This window comes from Petromyzon marinus, chromosome 33 (assembly GCF_048934315.1).
Source record: "Petromyzon marinus isolate PM22_M1 ecotype Great Lakes invasive population chromosome 33, UKy_Petmar_22M1.pri1.0, whole genome shotgun sequence".
Taxonomy (NCBI): Eukaryota; Metazoa; Chordata; class Hyperoartia; order Petromyzontiformes; family Petromyzontidae; genus Petromyzon; species Petromyzon marinus.
Window position 1 is genome coordinate 7,923,957 of NC_133699.1, and position 26,108 is coordinate 7,950,064.

The following is a 26,108-nucleotide window of genomic DNA, read 5'->3' on the forward strand; positions in this document are numbered from 1 at the left end:
AAATTATTCAGAAAGTTTTTCAAAAAGCTATGCTGCTGTTGCCAAAGCAGTTCTGATGATGAGGACACCTATGCTGGGACCTCGCTGGGCAGTCATGCTACGGTTCGCAAGGGCAGCCCTCTTTCGAGTCTGGTGGGCAGCCGTTCCAGTGAGAGCGTTTTTCAGAGCTGCAACACCAGTTTAACGTCAACGAGTCAAGAGGCATCAATCGATGGACACAAGGAAAATGATCTGACTAAGGTAAGGGCAGTAACATCTGCTGCAGAGAGGGAGATGACTCACAGCAGGTGACTGGGCACATCTAACAGAGTCTGTGCTAATAACTAGAAACATTCAATAATTCGTTTTTATTTGGAGAACGAAACATTACAGTTAAGAAGTTCATTTGGTTTACCTATATATGGACAGGGTACGCCTGAAGCACTACAACAGAGTGTGACGCTAAAGCCGACATAAAGCAGGCTCACGTTGTTGAAAGCCTCAACAACAGTTTGAGACAGAAAGTGAGGAGACATCATCATCATCTGATGGACAGAAGTCAGATTCGTCGAATCAGATTAAAAAAGATGCAGTCCTCTTTCGAGTCTTTTGAAAGCTGCAACACCAGTTTAAAGTCGTGATGCATGTTGAACTTCTTTCGCACCGCACCTAGGCAAACGTGCTGCTCGGAGGTGCGGGGAAGGACGGTGAGGAGACATCATCATCTGTTGAAAGCAATGCAGATCATCTGACTAAGGTAAGGGAGGCTGTAGGAGCAGCAAAGAGGGAGGATAGATCACAGTAGGTGATTAGGCAAAATTCAATTATCACGTATGCTTTCGCGACCAAAATCATCCATAATACCGTTTTGTCCTTTCTTTTTTTCTTTTGGGTTAGATTACTGGCGAAACGTCGTACTCGGATTGTAAATGTTGTGGCTTGGCTCTCCAACACACCGGTGTGCTGTACTCGTAACGAATTGGCACGTTCTGTTTAAGTGACAAACCTTACAAATTGGCTGTGTCGGATGGTGGCCAGTTTAACGAAACATTTATATATTTACACGATCTAACAAGAAAAAAAACTGTAGTATAGATCAGTATTGATAAAATTAAGGTAAAAAATAATTTTATTTTACGTTGCAAAACTTGCAAAGAAGACCAGTCCACACGTAAAGGTGCAGCCTTGAAATTGTTTGATCATACGATTGCTCGCGGTTGGGTTTGCACGAGAGGAAACTCACCTTCTACACCCAAACATCTTGGAAAATGTGGGAGCACCCACACCTGACCCCACAACACACATGGCTTGTCCATCGACTACCTGTGGTGTCCCTATTTATACTGCTGGGTGAATAAAGGTGGGAAGGATGTATTTCTACTGACATGCCAGGAAATTGTGGCACCAAATTCCGTACGATAACACCAGATTGCTAACCGTTGCATGAATAGCACATTAAGCCATTTGAGTATTTAAAATATGCATGATTTCCAATTTCACGCACTGCAAGAATGGGGAGGGCGTATGAAGGGATGTAAACCCGTATGGGAATGTGTCCATATGGGTCTGTATTTGCGCTCAAGTGATATCACATGCATCTTTTTAACGTAACGTCTTGAGAATATCACTAAGGAGAATTTAGACATGGAGTATGTTTTTGTCCAACTTCTTTGGAAACAAGCACAGATCCTAGGTATCTAAAAGCAAACCAGAGTCTCCATTATTAGATTGGCTTGCCATGTTGTTCGAAATAAGAATCCGCACTTCGCAGTTTGAGCAATGCTGCAGTGTAGTGGCGATGCGTGTCCGTGACTTAAGGCTGCTTTTACTGCTGCCGTAGGAGGAGGCCAAGAGTATTCAACGGGCAGAAGGGGACACCATCTCCAGCATCGTCGTCAAGGATGAGGCATCCACATCACCCCCGGCGGTGTCAGCAGCAGATGACAAGGGGCTGGAGATCCAACACAGCACCGTTCCATCCGCCGTGTCTTTCGTGACCGAGTCCAGCACGACTGGGCTGCACAAACCTAATGCGGGAGGTAAGTGTTTGCTGGCGTGACCCTGTCCCTCTGATTAGTATGGATGGCGACGCACGGTGTGAAAGAAGTTCAACGTGCACACATACGTACACTTTGATATCTCGTCACGCTGTTGTGGTTGTCTAGCCATTGCTGTCGATGTAAAACTTACAGGCTGAAGATGCTCTTCAGGCAATTCTGATTACTAGTGCTGAACACTTCAAAAACATTTAATACATTTGCATCTCGCCAGCTGGTGAAGAGGATTGTGTCTACCTAACAGCACCACAAAAAAAATGCCAGCACGGGTACAGGCTAAGGCACCCAATTTTTAAACCATTCCCTTCAGCAGTGCTGTGAGTTATAATAAAAGTGCTGTGAGCGTTAATGATGTGTTTCCATCATGTCATGTGTGCAGATGAGGACAGCATTCCATCTTTAGAATTCATAACACCTGCGACAGACAACTTAGTTCTCAAGTGGCAGGAGGATCTACATGAGGGTGCTGGGCTCAACAACCTCGGGAATACGTGTTTCGTGAATGCCAGCCTGCAGGGCCTCACGTACACGGCGCCGCTGGCAAACTTTTTGCTTTACAGCGATCACTCATGGACCTGTGAGTTCTCCCAAGATATTTTGCATTCGAGACGAGCTACAATCGAGTGTTGTGTAGATTACCTGGCTGTGCGCGGCTGGGCAATTTGTGCGATTGGTTTGTATTTTCACTGTGTGTCACCCCTGCCCCTCTTCACAGGCAAACAGACTGAGTTTTGCATGATGTGTCTGTTGGAGAAACACGTCTTCAACACCTTCATGAATCGGGGCATGGCCATCGATCCCATCGACATAGTTCTCAATTTCAAAAGTAAGTTCCAGCACAATTCCCAAGTGTCTTTGACGTTGAAACATCGGTCATCTCAAGATCTCCTGAAAGGGCAGTTTGAATCAGTTTTTGTATACAATATCGAACAGAAAATTACTCGTTTTGGTCAGCACTGATTTTACAACTCCAATGCATCGGATGTTCTTCCGGTCTTGCATTACTCTCTTGATGCTGGTTCTAAACACTGCCAGCCACACCCAGTTCTGGGATAACCCACAAATCTTCCGATTTAGTTGATGAGGGAGTTCACAAGCTATATACTAACTGTGCCAGCAACTGTGTGACCACATCATCTGTGACCTCTGTCCATTTCCACACAGACATCGGCGAGGACCTGTGTTTTGGCAGGCAGGAAGATGCGCATGTCTTTCTGAGTTACGTGATAGATACGCTGCACCAATCCTGCCTCTTCAACCAAAGCCAGTAAGTACTGCATGCCCCAGCAAACTCCATAAATAGTTGCACAATACCAGCACATGGATGCCTGGATTGTTCAGAAAAAAATATGTTCTCAGGATAACCAGGCTACAGTCTACATTATAGACTGCCAGTACGCTCACTCCGATTAAGAACCAGTCTACATTAGTGTTTTTTTTGTTTTTTTTATTTTATATTTTATTATTCATATTTGTATTCACTTTATTTTAATTCTTATTTAACAAATACACTAAATGCTTGTTTCTAAATGTGGAGGGAAAAATCGGTGGGCTCGAATAAAAAAAATACACGCAACCACAGGGAGTAAATGCAAACTGCAAATTTACAGGCGTCAGCATTGGGATCAAACCCATGACCTGTATAGCTGCCGAGGTAGTTAAGACATTGCCACTTCAGCGAGTTAATACTAGTAGGGAAAAACATGTAACTCTCCCGAGTGTTCATCTCGTAAAGACATTGCCTCTGGAGTAGCTGTCTGTGTGTTTCATTGCGTGTTTTTCCAGGCTGAATATTGACATGGAGACCCCAACATTGATCCACCAGATCTTCAGGGGGTACCTGAAATCGAGAGGTAGGTACCTGTGCTCCTTCTGGAAACATTCACCCTTTAAGTAGTGATTTCACCCAATTTCACAATCCATACTGGGCTATGCAAGCTCTCGCATGCAACCTTATATTCTCTGTAGATGTAAAAAAAACACGTACACAAGGACATAAGCACACATGCACAAAATATGCATTCCCTTTCCCGTTTCTCTTTCATTGTTTACAAGTTATATCATTCACTCTACTCCCATTCCTGTGGAGTTCTCTAGGTTAAAAGGGGTTGCATCAACTATACGAACATCTTTTGATTTAAAGCTTTCGTGACTGCAGGGATTCATATTCTTGGTTCTTTCGGTGAAGTCACCACGTAGAAGGGAAACTATAAAATAATAAAAATATAATACAATATACGAACATCATTAACTGGATTGTGCTAATGCTTATTTCTTTGACCACGCTGCGACGAGGCTACCCAACATGCAATCTGCCAGCAACATTTTAAAGTTTAACATTGAATACAAATTAGTTTATGTCATCATTCATGTGACAATTTAGACGAGGTCCTCAGGGTAAAAAGGGGCGGAGCTATTTTGGACGATGAGGGCGGAGCCATCATGCGCGTGGCAGTCAGCGGTGTTTTGTAGTTGCCGGTATTTCATCGTTAATAGAAAGTTGTATTATTAGCAGACCATCCCGATCATCAATGACTACACAAGTAAGAAAAGATGCCGAATACGGAAATAGATTTCACATGCTTATTACGCAAGAGTTAATCAAAGGTTTCTGTACGCCAAATGTAATTTCTCATCAGGCCACGTGGTGTACAGTGCAGTATCCAACTCGTAGCCCACCCTATGTTTCTGGCTTCTGTGCTATGAATAAAGATCACTCCTTAAAATGTCACCAATTGCATATTTTTCCTTGTAAGGGAGTGCTATTGACAGATGTGTTGAGTACCTGTGATTTATGTTAGGGCACCACTGCCAACACAGTATCAACAATACATGTATTTAATAGCCATTACAGCTTTCACCAAATATGTTTTCACATAACAATTATAGTCGCATCTGGGTTGGTGGTATCTGAACATTTTCATGATATTAGGCAGTTAACGTGTGAATACTTTTGATTATGATTATGCAATGTGCAGCAGTAATATTGTATGTTTTCATATGATGTGTTTTCACAGTTGAGTGCACGCAGTGCTTCAGCATCTCAGACACGTTGGACTCTTGCCTTGACATCTCTCTTAATATCAACGTAAGAATTGGGAAGGCTGCAGCCTGATGTCGATTTTTTTTGTCATTCATTATATTTATGTACCACAACCAGTTGACTGCAGAGAGCCACTTAGCTCATTATTTTCTGAATTTCTATTCAAAGTAATAATTTTCCATGATTGTGCTTTCTTGGCTTTTGACAGAAATCCCTGGATCTGGTGAAGGCTTTTTATGAATTCACAAAGACCGAGAATCTTGCAGAATACAGATGTGGAATGTGAGTATGCAATCTTCCATCGTGCACCTTGAAACGTTCGTGTATATCCCCATTTATACAGTGTGTGATCAAACACGCACCTCGTCCGTAAACTAACGTTGCTATTGTCTGACGAACAGGTGCTCACGCGTGGGGAAATCAACAAAGAGAGTGAGCCTGCACGTGGTGCCCAATGTGCTTATCGTCACCATTAAGCGATACGATGAGTTTGGGCACAAAATCGACAAGGTGAATTTTACTTCCTGCACAGAATGCAATCTGATATTCAGATATATTTTGTATTCAACGTTTTTTGTCAATTGGACGTATTGGCGGTACACCGGTGCAGCATGACACACCGGTCCTCATAAAACAGTAGAACATCAAAATGTGAACCGACACTCATCTTCCGACTGCTTTGAGATCACGATAAATTATTTTGACGCAGCCCCACAAAATTTCCTGAAATGGGTTGCGAATCGTAAGAAAATATATCATCATTGTGAAAAATGTGATTTTAGTTTTTTATATATACGGTGCACCAGTGTACCGCCAATACGTTAATTTGCTCCCCTCTTCTGCCCCTGCTTAGCCAGCTCCCTATTTTCCTCTCTTTTAATGCTTGGCCCATCACTGTCTCCTCCCTCATCCCTTGTAGGAGTTCCTCTTCCCTGAAAAACTCGACATACGGCCGTTCATGTCCAATCAGGTTGTGCACGAGCAGGAACTTTATTCACTCTACTCGGTGATTGTGCACCACGGGACCACCACCAATAGCGACCACTACTACTCGTACAACAAGGTGATGTTCTGCATGATAAACAAAAAAACAAATATCCCCCATATAGCCTTACCCGACTGTTGGGGCAAGTGCTGTTCATGAGCACCTGTCAAAGCCAGAATGACACATGCGGGGGTGGGTGGCCAGCACTACGCCCGGCCGCCTTTATCCCGAGTGGTAATTTTTACATATTGCACCATGTATTCATTTTATGCTGAGTGGACCGAGGGAACGAGGCCCAGGACCAGTTGAGATAATCGTCACTGGTGTTACGTCGTAAGCGGGAATCGACCTCTGGTTGCCGGGTTCGTAGTGCAATGTGCTAACCGCTACGCTACTGTTTCCCACTATGATAATACATACACACACACGAAGCATATGAGTACACGTGTTAACTTCCATATAATATTCCACTTTCATGATCTGTCACTATGGCTGGCTTTTAAATGAGTCAGGTGCAATTGGGTAATGATCGTAATTAAGTGTAGATGTATTTTTTCCTTCAGGTCAGCAATGGCAGCTGGTTCAGAATGGACGATGCTGACGTGGAGCCAGTCGCCAAGTCAGAAGTGCTTCAAGACCAGGCCTACATCCTCTTCTATATGCGGTAAGTTGTACTCATGATGTATTTTCACAAACCATAAAACCTCAAACTGGAGAATTTACCCTAAGTCAAACAGTGTTGTCTGACAGTGTTGTACGCACTCTTACTCGGCCCACAATTATATTTTGAAGGTGGTTACCACGTGAGTTATCAGCCATTTTCGGTGCAATTCATTTCTCTAGGTAGTTTCAATGACAGGCAGTTTTCTGTGGTGTCCTGTTGGCCAGTGGAATAATTGTGGTGGTGATGATGTGTGCTATGTGTAGGTCACCAGAGTAGAATGCTATCCCAGTGGACATCGAGGATTCTCAGTCTTCAAACTGGGTGGCATCAAGGACACAAAGAGAGCTCCCAAGTGCTCGGACTACACAAAGAAGGACACTCAAGGAAGAAAGAAGACGAGCCGGAGACACACTGCATACACACACACGCGCACCTTAGCAGACACATTGGAGACTTAGAGATTTAGACTGATATCAGATGCTCCCTCCTTACAGGCAATCCCCGGGTTACGGAAGCGTTAGGTTCCCGAGGAAAATCCGCAACCTGAATTTTCCGTCTGTCGGAAACTCAACAATTTCCCCCAAATCTAGGTAAAATCCCATAGCCGGAAATAGTTGTGCCTCCCGTACTGTTTTCTTTAATTACTATAGTTTCATCCCTATAATCCCGGGACTGCCTGTAGTTAGTTTTCAATCCTAACCCGCCTAGTGAGCGATAATGGTCTAGGTTTCTCAGAAGGAAGGAAATTAATAAACATCTGATATGATGGGATAACTTTCACAAACATTTGTTTAGATTATTGATTATTTTGCTGTAATAAATTTCTATAAGATAAACCAGTTTATTAAGCTATTATTTGTTGCCAGGTTGCTTCTGAATGAGAGGCTCATAGCTCAGTAGGCTTTACCTGGTAGGATAAAAAATAGTTTAGTATTAATTGTATATATTTGCTATACTTTTCACTGTATTCTGCCCGGCGGAAGAAATAAAAACAAAAATACATAGATTCCGACGCGTTGGATGCACAACCAACACCGGTAAATCAAACCAAAACCACACAACCACCCCATAGATGGCAGGGTCTCACACCGCCCTGTTACCGTTCCACCCCACAGGTGGCAATAGGGCGAAGACCGAAAGTCTAACACCCACCTACAAACACCACTTAACATTCCGGACGTCTCCCTACGTCCCAGGTCAAGAAGTCGCACTTCAGGGTCGACCCATGTACTGGCTCAAGGAAGTCACTCTTCAAGGTCGAGCCAGTATGCTGCACCCAAAGGTACAACCGTTGGATGTTGTACAACATCCCGGGTCAAGGAAGTCATGCTTCCAGGTTGACCCATGTACTGGGCAAAGAAGTCGCACTTCAGCGTTGCCTCAGTATCTACATTTTTTGCAAAAAATGTTAAATCGACGTGACAAAAAAAATGCCTGCTCTTGCCCAGAAATGGTTCACACAAATACCCATGCACGTACAAAATGGCGGCCGCATGCACGAGCCGCATCCCCTGCGGTTTACCACGCTCACAAAATGGCGGCACCACGCTCACAAAATGGCGGCCCCACGCGCGTTTTCCGCGCTCGCACAACTCAGAAGCCCTCCCTTGAAGGCCAACCCAGACATCTCATGCCACTCGGTAGCACCCCCCGCCTTTCCGACGCGCACCTGTCGGCCGTATCGGGGGAATTATAACCCAGTCTCTCTCCAAGACTCGCATCGCAGCATGTAGCTGTTCCGACCGAGCTGAGAAGACACAAGAACACCTCTCTCCAGGACTCGCATTGCAGCAATCAGCTGTCCCAACCGGGTTGAGAGGACACACCAACCCCTCTCTCCAAGCCTCGCATTGCAGCATTTAGCTGTACCAACCGAGCTGAGAGAGCAACTCACCACCAGCTCCCTGAGCCTCTGGCTCACTGTCTCAGACGCGCCTCGGAGTGTCTCGCTCTCCGGGCCGCCAGGTCAAGCCATCAGCCACACCATGACGGGACCACACTCGTGTGTCAACACGCAACAATGACAGGGGCATTCTGGTCAGGATCTTTGGCCCAGATTAGCCACAGCCAGCAGCACAATCCAAATCACTGGCACCATATGTCATCATCACAATTTAACGATCCGTACCAAGGATCACAACAATGTACGTCACAACCCGTATCAGTGCAGAGAGACAGTCTATGCAGTACATACAGTCCACACATCGCGATCTCGAGAAAAATCCCATAAATCAACACTTCGTTAACAAATGTGGCACAAGCTATATATTAACAATCACGAACAAAGCTCCATACAAAGCATACATTGTTAACACTCACAAGCAAAGTTTCGCAGTCACACATTGACGACATTCACGAGCGAAGCTCCATACTGTATACCCAAAAACAATCGCGACTCCGCAAATGCAATCAAATAAAGTGTCAACAAATAATTAACCCGGCAATTCACTGGATCTTAACGGAGCCCGAGACCCCCCACATAGCAGAATTAATCATTAACCGGCTCCTTAAGATAACAATCCCGACGCCGTACTTAACGCTGTTACAAAGCAGACACACGCACGGGCGCCGCGTCAATCTGACACGCACCCAACCCAACTAACACGCTTCGCAACCCAGCGAGTAAAAAAAAACCACATAATCGCAACCCGGCGCACGCAAGATGGGTGAAGTGTGTTTTTAGGGCCGGGTGCATTGTGTCACGACTCGCCTGAGAGGCCGTGAGGAACGGAGGCTGCACTGTGGAACTTGAAGACTCTTGGATGGTGAGCACAGGATGCCACCAAGACGGCCCAAGATCTCCCTCCACAGGCGTTGAGAATGGCGGGAGCGGCGTTTTGGCGGGAACCGCGTCCCGACCGCCCGCCAAGATGGCGGCCGCGCGTGCACTATGCGCGCGTGAATTTCCCGCCCAGGCACCCGCAGCAGCAGCAGCGGCGGCGGCGGCGTCCTCTCTCCTCCAGCTCCGTCGCTCTCTCTCTCGATGGCGGCGAAGCAGCGACGTGATGTGCGTGCTGCTGCCCCGCCTGCAGCGCCATCTCCCTCCTTCACCGAGGCTGCAGAACCCCGGGGCTGCCCCGAAGATGATCGTCTCGCCTCCTAGTCGTGTGAAAGCGAGCAGGTAAGTTGTAGTAATCGTGCACATATTATACTGACTAGGATAATTAGGTGCACACACGACTCCTTGGGAGGCAACGCTGATTTATTAGAACGGTAAGTAATATAACACTGCACATAAAGTGGTGACCACCAACCTACTCTAGCTAACACATACTTCTCAAATACTCTAGCGTGACCCAGCGAGGTGGGCTACTGCCAGGTCCGCTGACTGGAGGCTTGACTCTTCTTGGCGTCTTCACGATGCATCTTCGTTCTTGATACGGGCAGCCTCGAACCTAGTGAGGAGGCTGGTTATATAGGCCTCGGCGTGCCCGGGCCCCGCCCCGGCCACACCTCCCTTCGAGAACCCTCTCGAAGCCCCCCTGCTGTCCACGTGCCCTCCAAGGTGCCCCCTAGGCCCCCGGCCCACAATGGGGTCCAGTCACGTGTCCAGCCGGGGTCACAGAGTGCCACGGCCTCACACCACCATCGTGGCCTCCCGAGAACAGCACTGGTCCTGACGTCATTCCCGCCTCCAGCCGGGATGACGTCATGCGTGTGTGTAGACCCGCGTGGTCATGACGCTCCCCCGCATAGTGACGTCACGCTTGTGCGTGTGTACACAGTAGTGATGCTACCATCATTACATATTCGTAATAACCATTGTCTAAAACTATAAACTCGACAGGCCAAGCAGGATCATGCGTCTCTTGTAAAACATAAAAAATGTAAAGGCTGAGTAGCAAGGACTGTGCATTTTCCTGTTACTGTTAACATTTAACATTTGTGGTTTTGCAGAGAGAAAATGAAGTTTAAAGAGAGGGAAGAAGCCTGGTACAATATATAAATTCTCGCCAAATCGAATCCTCAGGTATAATTTGTTGGAAGAGTTAAAGTGTTTATTTATTTATACATTGAGTTTCATTTGGCTTTTTACTAGGCCTGATTACCGAAGGAAACCTCATGGAGTCTCATGACTTGTTTTCAGGAGGGTCTAACCAACTTTTCCCCGCTAGGAAGTGAAGATTGCTACGTATAATCCCAGTGAGAAATCTTTTGGTAAATGTAATCATTTGACCCCTTTGAATGCCGGCACACATTCTTGCGAATAATGTCAAGGATTCTTTTTACGTCCACTCTGAAGTCGATGGCACTTATTTTTATGGTTGATGCACACCGCAGTAATAACGAGGGCGGCCGACGGATTCGAACCGTGAACCTCTGTAACGAGTGGCGAATGTGCTTCCCGCTGGGTCATGTGTTACGATTTCCTGGTTTTATGATTCTGTCTCTGCGAAGCATTGTTGCTACCTTGTTCAATCATCCACAGACACGATCTATCCACTGCTGAATTAAGGCCTTTCCAAGCCATGGCTATATCTCATGGTCTTGCAAAGCAGCAAACCATGGTATAACTGTAGACACCATCAAAGAAGCGGGACCAGATATTGGAGCAAAATTATAAAACCTATGTATATGTTAGATTTTAAATTGAAAATTAATTAATATCATTTACCATTGTGCTTGGCCTTTGTAGACTGAAAGAAGTACTTGACGCAATGAAAATTGATACTCATTTAAGTTCTCGAATCAAGGCCTACATTAAATATAACAAATGTTTGGAAATAAAAACAATGTACAAAATATTAACAACCTACACTGATATTTTGATGAAGGAAGTAACAAAATTCATAGTGGAAGGTGAGTCAAACAAGGCTATTCACAAATCCACTCACACATTTTCTGAAAATTAGATTTGATAAATTGTAGAAAAAATAGCCATCTCAGATTCCCTAATGACATCGTCATTATAACAACCAAAAGTAAAGTAATACAGGAAATTATTGAAGAAATACCAAAGAAGGCTGCAAAGTGGGGCGAAAGATAAATGAGCAAAACAAAAGCCATGAAAAAAGTTCACTGAACAAGAGGAAATAATCATTGAATCAAAGTCGCTGTTTAAACTGGATCAATCTTTTATTTAAACTGGAGAAATATTAGAGGGAGACATCTGGGAAATCTAAGTGTGTATCAAGGGCAATTATTGAAGGTGAAAAGGGATCAAAATAATGAACTAGAGATGAGTGTCTACAAAACAATTATATTCTGTGCATATTGCCTGGCATAACACTTGGATCACAAAGAACATGGAAAAGAATGTGCAAAATCCGTGCACTTTTCTGCGAGATTGGTTTGTGTATGATGACAGTGAAACTGATTTTTTATTCTCAAAGCTGGAATTTAGCCAAATTAAGTGTTACATTAAATGTTATTTGGGTGCGTTCAATGGGTGACTGAGCTGAGACCATCAACTCATTCCACTCCAAAACCCAATTTAAATCTGGGTGGTTGCTTGGATTCAAATCCAGGATTTCGGCAGTTCTGGTTCCATGCTCTCACTTCTCAGCCACCTCGCTCCCCTGAATTTAAATGTGTTATTGTTGGGTGTTTTTTCTGCAATGGTGTTTCTACGGCGTGAGCGAGCGAGTTAATAATTAATTATGCACTTTGGACAAGCACGAGGGCAGGTGCGGTGGGGGGGGTCCTGCCGAACACAGATGTCAACCTTAGCCCGTTGTGATCCGGCGCAGGACCTGAACGGTGCGGTTGTGTCCATGGAGACTGGTACCCCATCCTCGGAAGACATCATGCTGCTCAAGAAGAGACCGAGGCGGTGCAGGTGCAGGTGTGCAGCGTTCTGGCAAAAAGCCCCCTTATGGGCGCACTGTCCGGCACAGTCGGTCCTAAAGAGCCATGCATGACCAGCCCGCTTCCGCACGCTTTGTAGTCGCGTTTTGTGCTTCCGCAAGCAGTGCAGTGGTTAATGCGTCATTTTTGTACATCTGTGCCTTTGACTCCGGCAGAGAAATGAAAGCCAGCCCCCTCCCCCCTACCTCCCATGTTTATAAACGATTAATTTAACAAATGCTTGTATGTGTGTGTAGTGCCTTGGATTCACTCGGACGACAATCGCCTTTCTTCCACCGTCACTTTTATTTCCATCGTTCCACACACACACACTATATATCATTCCACGCACACACACTATATATATCATTCCACACACACACACACACTATATATATCATTCCACACACACACACACACTATATATATCATTCCACACACACACACACACATTATATATATCATTCCACACACACACACACACATATATCATTCCACACACACACACACACTATATATATCATTCCACACACACACACACACTATATATATCATTCCACACACACACACACACTATATATATCATTCCACACACACACACACACTATATATATCATTCCACACACACACACACACTATATATATCATTCCACACACACACACACACTATATATATCATTCCACACACACACACACACAATATATATATCATTCCACACACACACACAATATATATATCATTCCACACACACACACAATATATATATCATTCCACACACACACACAATATATATATCATTCCACACACACACACAATATATATATCATTCCACACACACACACACTATATATATCATTCCACACACACACACACTATATATATCATTCCACACACACACACACACTATATATATCATTCCACACACACACACACTATATATATCATTCCACACACACACACACTATATATATCATTCCACACACACACACACTATATATATCATTCCACACACACACACACTATATATATCATTCCACACACACACACACTATATATATCATTCCACACACACACACACTATATATATCATTCCACACACACACACACACTATATATATCATTCCACACACACACACACACTATATATATCATTCCACACACACACACACACTATATATATCATTCCACACACACACACACACTATATATATCATTCCACACACACACACACACTATATATATCATTCCACACACACACACACACTATATATATCATTCCACACACACACACACACTATATATATCATTCCACACACACACACACACTATATATATCATTCCACACACACACACACACTATATATATCATTCCACACACACACACACACTATATATATCATTCCACACACACACACACACTATATATATATCATTCCACACACACACACACACTATATATATATCATTCCACACACACACACACACTATATATATATCATTCCACACACACACACACTATATATATATCATTCCACACACACACACTATATATATATCATTCCACACACACACACTATATATATATCATTCCACACACACACACTATATATATATCATTCCACACACACACACTATATATATATCATTCCACACACACACACTATATATATATCATTCCACACACACACACTATATATATTCATTCCACACACACACACTATATATATATCATTCCACACACACACACTATATATATATCATTCCACACACACACACACTATATATATATCATTCCACACACACACACACTATATATATATCATTCCACACACACACACACTATATATATATCATTCCACACACACACACACTATATATATATCATTCCACACACACACACACTATATATATCATTCCACACACACACACACTATATATATATCATTCCACACACACACACACACTATATATATATCATTCCACACACACACACACTATATATATATCATTCCACACACACACACACTATATATATATCATTCCACACACACACACTATATATATATATCATTCCACACACACACACTATATATATATCATTACACACACACACACTATATATATATCATTCCACACACACACACACTATATATATATCATTCCACACACACACACACACTATATATATATCATTCCACACACACACACACACTATATATATATCATTCCACACACACACACACACTATATATATATCATTCCACACACACACACACTATATATATATCATTCCACACACACACACACTATATATATATCATTACACACACACACACTATATATATATCATTACACACACACACAATATATATATCATTACACACACACACACAATATATATATCATTACACACACACACACAATATATATATCATTACACACACACACACAATATATATATCATTACACACACACACACTATATATATATCATTACACACACACACACTATATATATATCATTACACACACACACACTATATATATATCATTACACACACACACACTATATATATATCATTACACACACACACAATATATATATCATTACACACACACACAATATATATATCATTACACACACACACAATATATATATCATTACACACACACACACACACAATATATATATCATTACACACACACACACAATATATATATCATTACACACACACACACAATATATATATCATTACACACACACACACAATATATATATCATTACACACACACACACAATATATATATCATTACACACACACACACACAATATATATATCATTACACACACACACACACAATATATATATCATTACACACACACACACACAATATATATATCATTACACACACACACACACAATATATATATCATTACACACACACACACAATATATATATATCATTACACACACACACACAATATATATATCATTACACACACACACAATATATATATCATTACACACACACAATATATATATATCATTACACACACACACACACAATATATATATCATTACACACACACAATATATATATCATTACACACACACACACAATATATATATCATTACACACACACACACAATATATATATCATTACACACACACACAATATACATATATCATTACACACACACACTATATACATATATCATTACACACACACACTATATACATATATCATTACACACACACACTATATACATATATCATTACACACACACACTATATACATATATCATTACACACACACAATATACATATATCATTACACACACACACACAATATACATATATCATTACACACACACACACAATATACATATATCATTACACACACACACTATATACATATATCATTACACACACACACACACTATATATATCATTACACACACACACTATATATATCATTACACACACACACACACTATATATATCATTACACACACACACTATATATATCATTACACACACACACACTATATATATCATTACACACACACACACTATATATATCATTACACACACACACACTATATATATCATCACGCACACACACACACACTATATATCATTACACACACACACACTATATATATATCATTACACACACACACTATATATATATCATTACACACACACACTATATATATAGCATTACACACACACACACACTATATATATATAGCATTACACACACACACACACACTATATATATCATTACACACACACACACACACTATATATATCATTACACACACACACACACTATATATATCATTACACACACACACACTATATATATCATTACACACACACACTATATATATATCATTACACACACACACTATATATATATCATTACACACACACACTATATATATATCATTACACACACACACTATATATATATCATTACACACACACACTATATATATATCATTACACACACACACTATATATATATCATTACACACACACACTATATATATATCATTACACACACACACTATATATATATCATTACACACACACACTATATATATATCATTACACACACACACAATATATATATCATTACACACACACACAATATATATATCATTACACACACACACTATATATATCATTACACACACACACTATATATATCATTACACACACACACTATATATATCATTACACACACACACACTATATATATATCATTACACACACACACACTATATATATATCATTACACACACACACACTATATATATCATTACACACACACACACTATATATATCATGTACACACACACACACTATATATATATCATTACACACACACACACACTATATATATATCATTACACACACACTATATATATATCATTACACACACACACACACTATATATATATCATTACACACACACACACACTATATATATATCATTACACACACACACACACTATATATATATCATTACACACACACTATATATATCATTACACACACACTATATATATATCATTACACACACACACTATATATATCATTACACACACACACACAATATATATATCATTACACACACACACACACTATATATATCATTACACACACACACACACTATATATATCATTACACACACACACACACAATATATATCATTACACACACACAATATATATCATTACACACACACACACAATATATATATCATTACACACACACAATATATATCATTACACACACACACACACAATATATATATTTCATTACACACACACACACACACTATATATACATTTCATTACACACACACACACACTATATATATATTTCATTACACACACACACACACTATATATATATTTCATTACACACACACACACTATATATATTTCATTACACACACACACACACTATATATACATTTCATTACACACACACACACACTATATATATATTTCATTACACACACACACACACTATATATATTTCATTACACACACACACACACTATATATATTTCATTACACACACACACACACTATATATATTTCATTACACACACACACTATATATATTTCATTACACACACACACACACTATATATATTTCATTACACACACACACACACTCTATATATATTTCATTACACACACACACACTCTATATATATTTCATTACACACACACACTATATATATTTCATTACACACACACACTATATATATTTCATTACACACACACACTATATATATCTCATTACACACACACACTCACTATATATATCATTACACACACACACTATATATATTTCATTACACACACACACTATATATATTTCATTACACACACACACTATATATATCTCATTACACACACACACTCACTATATATATCATTACACACACACACTATATATATCATTACACACACACACTATATATCATTACACACACACACAATATATATCATTACACACACACACAATATATATCATTACACACACACACTATATATATCTCATTACACACACACACTATATATATCTCATTACACACACACACTATATATATCTCATTACACACACACACTATATATATCTCATTACACACACACACTATATATATCTCATTACACACACACACTATATATATCTCATTACACACACACACTATATACATCTCATTACACACACTCACTATATATATCTCATTACACACACTCACTATATATATCTCATTACACACACACACTATATATATATCATTACACACACACACTATATATATATCATTACACACACACACTATATATATATCATTACACACACACACTATATATATCATTACACACACACACTATATATATCATTACACACACACACTATATATATCATTACACACACACACTATATATATCATTACACACACACACACTATATATCATTACACACACACACACTATATATCATTACACACACACTATAAATATATCATTACACACACACTATAAATATATCATTACACACACACTATAAATATCATTACACACACACTATAAATATCATTACACACACAAACACACTATAAATATCATTACACACACAAACACACTATAAATATCATTACACACACAAACACACTATAAATATCATTACACACACACTATAAATATCATTACACACACACTATAAATATCATTACACACACACTATAAATATCATTACACACACACTATATATATCATTACACACACACTATATATCATTACACACACTATATATAATTACACACACAATATATATCATTACACACACACAATATATATCATTACACACACACACTATATATAATTTCACACACACACTATATATATCATTACACACACACACTATATATCATTACACACACTATATATAATTACACACACTATATATAATTACACACACACACACTATATAATTACACACACACACTTTATAATTACACACACACTATATAATTACACACACACTATATATCATTACACACACACACTATATATAATTACACACACACACTATATATAATTACACACACACCCACTATATATCATTACACACACACACTATATATCATTACACACACACACAATATATAATTTCACACACACACTATATATAATTTCACACACACACTATAATTTCTCCTCTCCGCGCTCCGCCAACTCAAACACTCGAATTCCCCTCAGCACCGTCCGCTCATACTCCTTGTCTCCCCACACAGTCTCTTCTTCACTCCCCGCACACACAGTGGTTCTCTCTCTATCTCCCTCACACACATTGACTCGTCTATCTCTTCACACGCAGTGACTTATCAATCTCCGTGCGACGAGCCCAGCGCAGCGAGACTCAACCCTCTCCGGAGACGACTCACAGTATCGCCTTTCTACAGCGTTCAGCGCAGCAGAGTGGAAGGAATCGTAAGTAGAGGAGAGGTAAGTTTGGGCTATTGAATAGAGGGTAGAAAACGGAGCTATATGCAGGATAAGCTGAATCTGGACTCCTCGAGGAATAGGTTTGGAGGGCCTGCTGACTCGCACAGACACTAGTAGTTAGCGGGATACTCGCGCGGAATAAAACCACTAATAGGATAAAGCTGTACTCTTTGGTTCTATTGGGTAAAGTCACGTAGGTAAAAAAATAAAATAACAAAAATCACGATGTTTCGGCCACAACACAAGTGGCCTTCAGCAGGTGAAGGGGACCGTACTGTCACGAGGACAGCGTTGGAGCGAAGACAGTCCAGCCCAGGTCGCGTCCTTTTAAGCTGTGTGGGAGGAAACCAAACGCTTTGACAAAGCAATTAGCATAAAATGACCGTAAAGCACAAGAGGACCGGCACGGAGGGGGGGAGGGGGTGTGAAGTGGAACGTAGAGGACCGGCACGGGGGGGGGGGGGGGGGGAGTTTACAAATGTAGGTGTGAAGTGAAATAAGCTTCTGTGAAAGTTTGGTATATCACTATTTGGATAAATACCATTGAAAATTAGTTTAATGTTTGGTATGATTTAGAACATCTTTCCAATGTTTCGATTTAAAGCTTTCGTGACTGCAATGATTCATCTTCTTTGGTTCTTTCGGTAAAGTCACGTAGAATGAGAATAAAATAATAAATTGATGAAATAAAATAACGCAATAATATTCTCACAAAGAGAGAGAATATTATTATATTATTGTGTTATTTTATTTTATCAATTTATTATTTTATTCTCACTCTACGTGACTTTACCAAAAGAACCAAAGAAGATCTTTCCAATGGTTGCTTAATTTGAAACCATCTTCTCGGTTGAAATTGTGTCTGTGTTTGTAAATCTGAATTGCCTCGTGGATAAATCTCTGATGAAAACCCGTGGGTTTACAAAGGACCTTGGTATCGGAGAAAACTATATCGTGATCACCAACAGCATTGTAACAGTGGTCAGCTACGGCAGAATCATTCGTTCTGCCGTGTTTCAAATCTGATTTGTGCTCGCGAATTCGGTCAGAGACATGTCGTGTCGTCTCCCCGATATAGCAATCATCACAAGTGCAGCTCAATTTGTAAACCCCGGGGTACTGTAAGTCAGGAATGACATCGTTCACGGATGGGATCAGATCACGAAATTTGCGTACTGTATTGAACCGGACCAGGAACTTGTGTTTGTTTAGAATTTTGGAGATCTTTTTAGTAACGCCTGCTATATTCATTCGCTCGCTTGTCTGCTTCCACACATTTGCTTGGCCTGAGAAAAAGCAATTCCGCTGTGATATACGTATAAACAGTATGTATTTTTTTTGCACATGCTATCGCGATGTTGTGTTGTAATATACCGCTCACTTTACAAGGTCGCACATTTCTGGTGGCAGTCATTCGGGCTTGTGTGTTCCATGTTATAAACTAACCAAGGATAAGAGTGGCCACTCATGTGTGAAATTGTCGTCAGCGCTGCCGTACTTAAACCAGATGCTGCAGATGCCGTTCACGAAAATAAAAAAAAAATACTGGTTTGAAACTTCATTCGATTGCAGGCCCCAAATCTGCAGTCCATCGTTGTACTGTACATATATTGTACCCTGGTGTGCTTTTAATTGAGCACATCAACGTACATGACATAAGACGCTTTCCGATTTTGTACAGATCGTCATTACGTTTACAGAAAAAACTTACGTAAAAAACCTCGCGTATTATTGTATGCCTACTATGGCCGTCTGCTCATGTGGCATTTATAAGGTCTACCTTGCAGTAATGTAATTAAATATCTACCATGTATATTAATGCCACCTGTGACAATCACCCGGAATGTACCCGATCTCGGAAGCCAAGCAGACTTGAGCTGGATAGTGATAAATAGGTGGTCATACCAGCTTGTTAAAGGCTTTGGGGCTACATGCAGGAAAATCCACTGTTCTACTGCACTTTTATGATCGCCACGTTTGGTCCATGCCTGCAAACCACTGATCGGAATGGTGAAGTATGGTCAAATAATCATACCGGTGTGCAGAAGCCCTCGTAATAATCGATTATTGAATGCAACCGGTGAGGGTGCCGATGATTGCCTAGAGCAGTGTTCTTCATTGCAAGTCCCGCGGGCCACTGGTGGCCCCTGATGGCCTTTAGTGTGGCCCCTAACGGGCAGCCCCCGACAATACAAATTTGAAAAATGTTCATCGTGCTGTCAAATCACAATAATTTTAAATACGTGGCGACCATCACACTGATGTGTTATTGGCGAAAGTAGCCCCCCCCCCCCCACCTCTGAAAATTAGAGAAAAACACTGGCCTAGAGCATGAAGATTGGGTCTGGGACGTGACCTCCTTCCTCCACCAGCTCGTGTTCCACGGCCGACTCGATCTGCACGCACACCCACTCGATCCACGGATCATCCACGGGCGCTCCCTGCGGGAAGGTCATTCCACTTTGTAATTGCAGTAATAATATTTGAATTACCGATGGTCGAGATCAATTAAGGAGTTACAGCCAAAGAAGAGGAACATCTCAAAAGAGAACTTCAATCGCGCAGATGGAGCGATTACATCGGCTCGTGCGCACGTGGCTCTATGCGTTGTTACATTGAACATCGCTCGCGGACCTGTAATGGCTTGGGGAGGCCTTCATCAAGTCGTAAATTGATCATGGCTGCTGATGCTCCTGCGTGGATAGCATTCATCCAAAAAGGTAGATAGGTTGATGGACTCAAGTGTGCTTTTTTATTAGTATGGTCGAGAGACGCAAGATGGAATTTTGTCAGTAAGGTTCGCCTCCAATGGGCCGTGGCTCTTGACCATATTTGTGTCACATGGACCATGAGAAAAGCCACCCAAGCGGGAGGTAAACACGCTACTCACAAAGCTCCGTGTACATGATTCAAATCCTTTTTCTGCACACTGCCCTCTGCTGGTAGCTCACCTGAAGTGACACAACTTGGACTTTAAAAACGTAAAAATACACCACATTTAATGGCCACGTGACAAATAATGCTAATTACGCAGGAAAGTCACATTCAGTCTCGAGATTACTTGTCAGGAGGGTTCTGGTGCGTTGGGACGTTTTGCAAATCGCATGAAGTTTGGCTTCACGTGAAAGGAATACTGGGAGAAAACAACGCGTAACACGAGGATAACGTGTGGGTTTTTTCTGTATCTGCACAGGCATCTCCTTGCATCCTCGGGAGTCGAGCCGATTTAGGACTGGAAAAATCGGCGTGATCCACCAACCCCTTTCCCTAAAAAAAAATCAAAGCGTATGATCGCGTGTGTGTGTGTGCCATGATGATAATCGGCGGCGATTCCGCGTCCGCTCCACGTTGCAGAGGATTTACGTTTCGATTCCTGCGGACGTCCCGATAATTATACACCTCTGGAGTATCAACTACAATAGATTAGAATGCATTTTTAAACACGCAGTCTGCTTCGCATCCAAGATCCCCGTGGCGTCATTCGCAAGCATTAAGCCATTGTGCGTGCCGACGTTTTTCTCCAAATTTGTGACGTAAAAAAAGTACCCGCGATTGGAATCATGGCAATCATCACCCCCACAGACTGCAAAAACGTGGTAGGACTGGCCTGAAAAAAATTGATTATTGGGTAAACAAGCGTTATGGAAAAACATAATTTCGAGGATGAGTATGATGAACTGTTAGGGATGACCTATTGATGGCGAGGTTCAATCGTCAATGCAGCTGATGAAGAATACGAGTCCAATCCCATCAGATCAGGGAGCTAAGCAGGGTTCAATCTGGATAGGGCTTGTATGGGCGACCACTACTACGCACAAACAGGTGCTATAGGCTGCTGCGGGGCTACGTAAACAATCGTTCTGTACTTCAATGCATCCACGTATATGCTGCCCACCTTTTACTGGTAGGAACGAAGTTGTAACTGAGTGTACCAGCCTGCAATAGATTAATGCGTCCGTCCGTTCCCTTTCATAAGAAGTGAAATCTCGTGCTGTTGGGTGTCACAATACTTCAACGAAGTCAAATCTCGTGCTGTTGGGTGTCAAATCAGCAAAAGACAGCGCAGAGACTTGATATGTCTTATTGCACCCAACATTTGGAAGTCACATTATCTCACTTGCGAACTTCGCTTTTGGGGCTGTGGCAAATTCACTGACGCCTTTCTCAGTCCCGAATTCCACAGTGCAAGCCCTTCCCACATTCATCCTGCCAGCAGCTTGCGGAACACCCGTCATCCGCGCTGACAGGGCGAAATATTCCTACAAGAGTCCGTGAGAGCTTGAAGAGACCCGAGCTGTCATCTATTAAATGTGACGGGTTCATTATTTTGTATTGTGTGCACAAATCCAGATATTATTATCAAACAAAATAATATCAAACCCAAATGTTAAGGGGTATTAATTTCAAGGGCAAATTTGAGCCTCTTCATGCCATTGTATCTTAATTTATTTCAATTAAAATGTATTTCAATAAAAAAAAATTACGTCTATAGCAAACGCAATTCAATTGATGTCAAAAGTACGCTCAATTCAATTCAGTGCATTTTAGTGAATAAAATAGGATAAAATAGACGACTCCTTTGTTCATTTCATTCCAAAAGGCATACGAAGTACAGACTACCAGAAATAGCTCACGATTTGGCTATTCTATTCTTATTGACTCATGATGTATTTTCACAAACCATAAAACCTCAAACTGGAGAATTTACCCTAAGTCAAACAGTGTTGTCTGACAGTGTTGTACGCACTCTTACTCGGCCCACAATTATATTTTGAAGGTGGTTACCACGTGAGTTATCAGCCATTTTCGGTGCAATTCATTTCTCTAGGTAGTTTCAATGACAGGCAGTTTTCTGTGGTGTCCTGTTGGCCAGTGGAATAATTGTGGTGGTGATGATGTGTGCTATGTGTAGGTCACCAGAGTAGAATGCTATCCCAGTGGACATCGAGTACTCTCAATCTTCAAACTGGGTGGCATCAAGGACACAAAGAGAGCTCCCAAGTGCTCGGACTACACAAAGAAGGACACTCAAGGAAGAAAGAAGACGAGCCGGAGACACACTGCATACACACACACGCGCACCTTAGCAGACACATTGGAGACTTAGAGATTTAGACTGATATCAGATGCTCCCTCCTTACAGGCAATCCCCGGGTTACGGAAGCGTTAGGTTCCCGAGGAAAATCCGCAACCTGAATTTTCCGTATGTCGGAAACTCAACAATTTCCCCCAAATCTAGGTAAAATCCCATAGCCGGAAATAGTTGTGCCTCCCGTACTGTTTTCTTTAATTACTATAGTTTCATTCCTATAATCCCGGGACTGCCTGTAGTTAGTTTTCAATCCTAACCCGCCTAGTGAGCGATAATGGTCTAGGTTTCTCAGAAGGAAATTAATAAACATCTGATATGATGGGATAACTTTCACAAACATTTGTTTAGATTATTGATTATTTTGCTGTAATAAATTTCTATAAGATAAACCAGTTTATTAAGCTATTATTTGTTGCCAGGTTGCTTCTGAATGAGAGGCTCATAGCTCAGTAGGCTTTACCTGGTAGGATAAAAAATAGTTTAGTATTAATTGTATATATTTGCTATACTTTTCACTGTATTCTGCCCGGCGGAAGAAATAAAAACAAAAATACATAGATTCCGACGCGTTGGATGCACAACCAACACCGGTAAATCAAACCAAAACCACACAACCACCCCATAGATGGCAGGGTCTCACACCGCCCTGTTACCGTTCCACCCCACAGGTGGCAATAGGGCGAAGACCGAAAGTCTAACACCCACCTACAAACACCACTTAACATTCCGGACGTCTCCCTACGTCCCAGGTCAAGAAGTCGCACTTCAGGGTCGACCCATGTACTGGCTCAAGGAAGTCACTCTTCAAGGTCGAGCCAGTATGCTGCACCCAAAGGTACAACCGTTGGATGTTGTACAACATCCCGGGTCAAGGAAGTCATGCTTCCAGGTTGACCCATGTACTGGGCAAAGAAGTCGCACTTCAGCGTTGCCTCAGTATCTACATTTTTTGCAAAAAATGTTAAATCGACGTGACAAAAAAAATGCCTGCTCTTGCCCAGAAATGGTTCACACAAATACCCATGCACGTACAAAATGGCGGCCGCATGCACGAGCCGCATCCCCTGCGGTTTACCACGCTCACAAAATGGCGGCACCACGCTCACAAAATGGCGGCCCCACGCGCGTTTTCCGCGCTCGCACAACTCAGAAGCCCTCCCTTGAAGGCCAACCCAGACATCTCATGCCACTCGGTAGCACCCCCCGCCTTTCCGACGCGCACCTGTCGGCCGTATCGGGGGAATTATAACCCAGTCTCTCTCCAAGACTCGCATCGCAGCATGTAGCTGTTCCGACCGAGCTGAGAAGACACAAGAACACCTCTCTCCAGGACTCGCATTGCAGCAATCAGCTGTCCCAACCGGGTTGAGAGGACACACCAACCCCTCTCTCCAAGCCTCGCATTGCAGCATTTAGCTGTACCAACCGAGCTGAGAGAGCAACTCACCACCAGCTC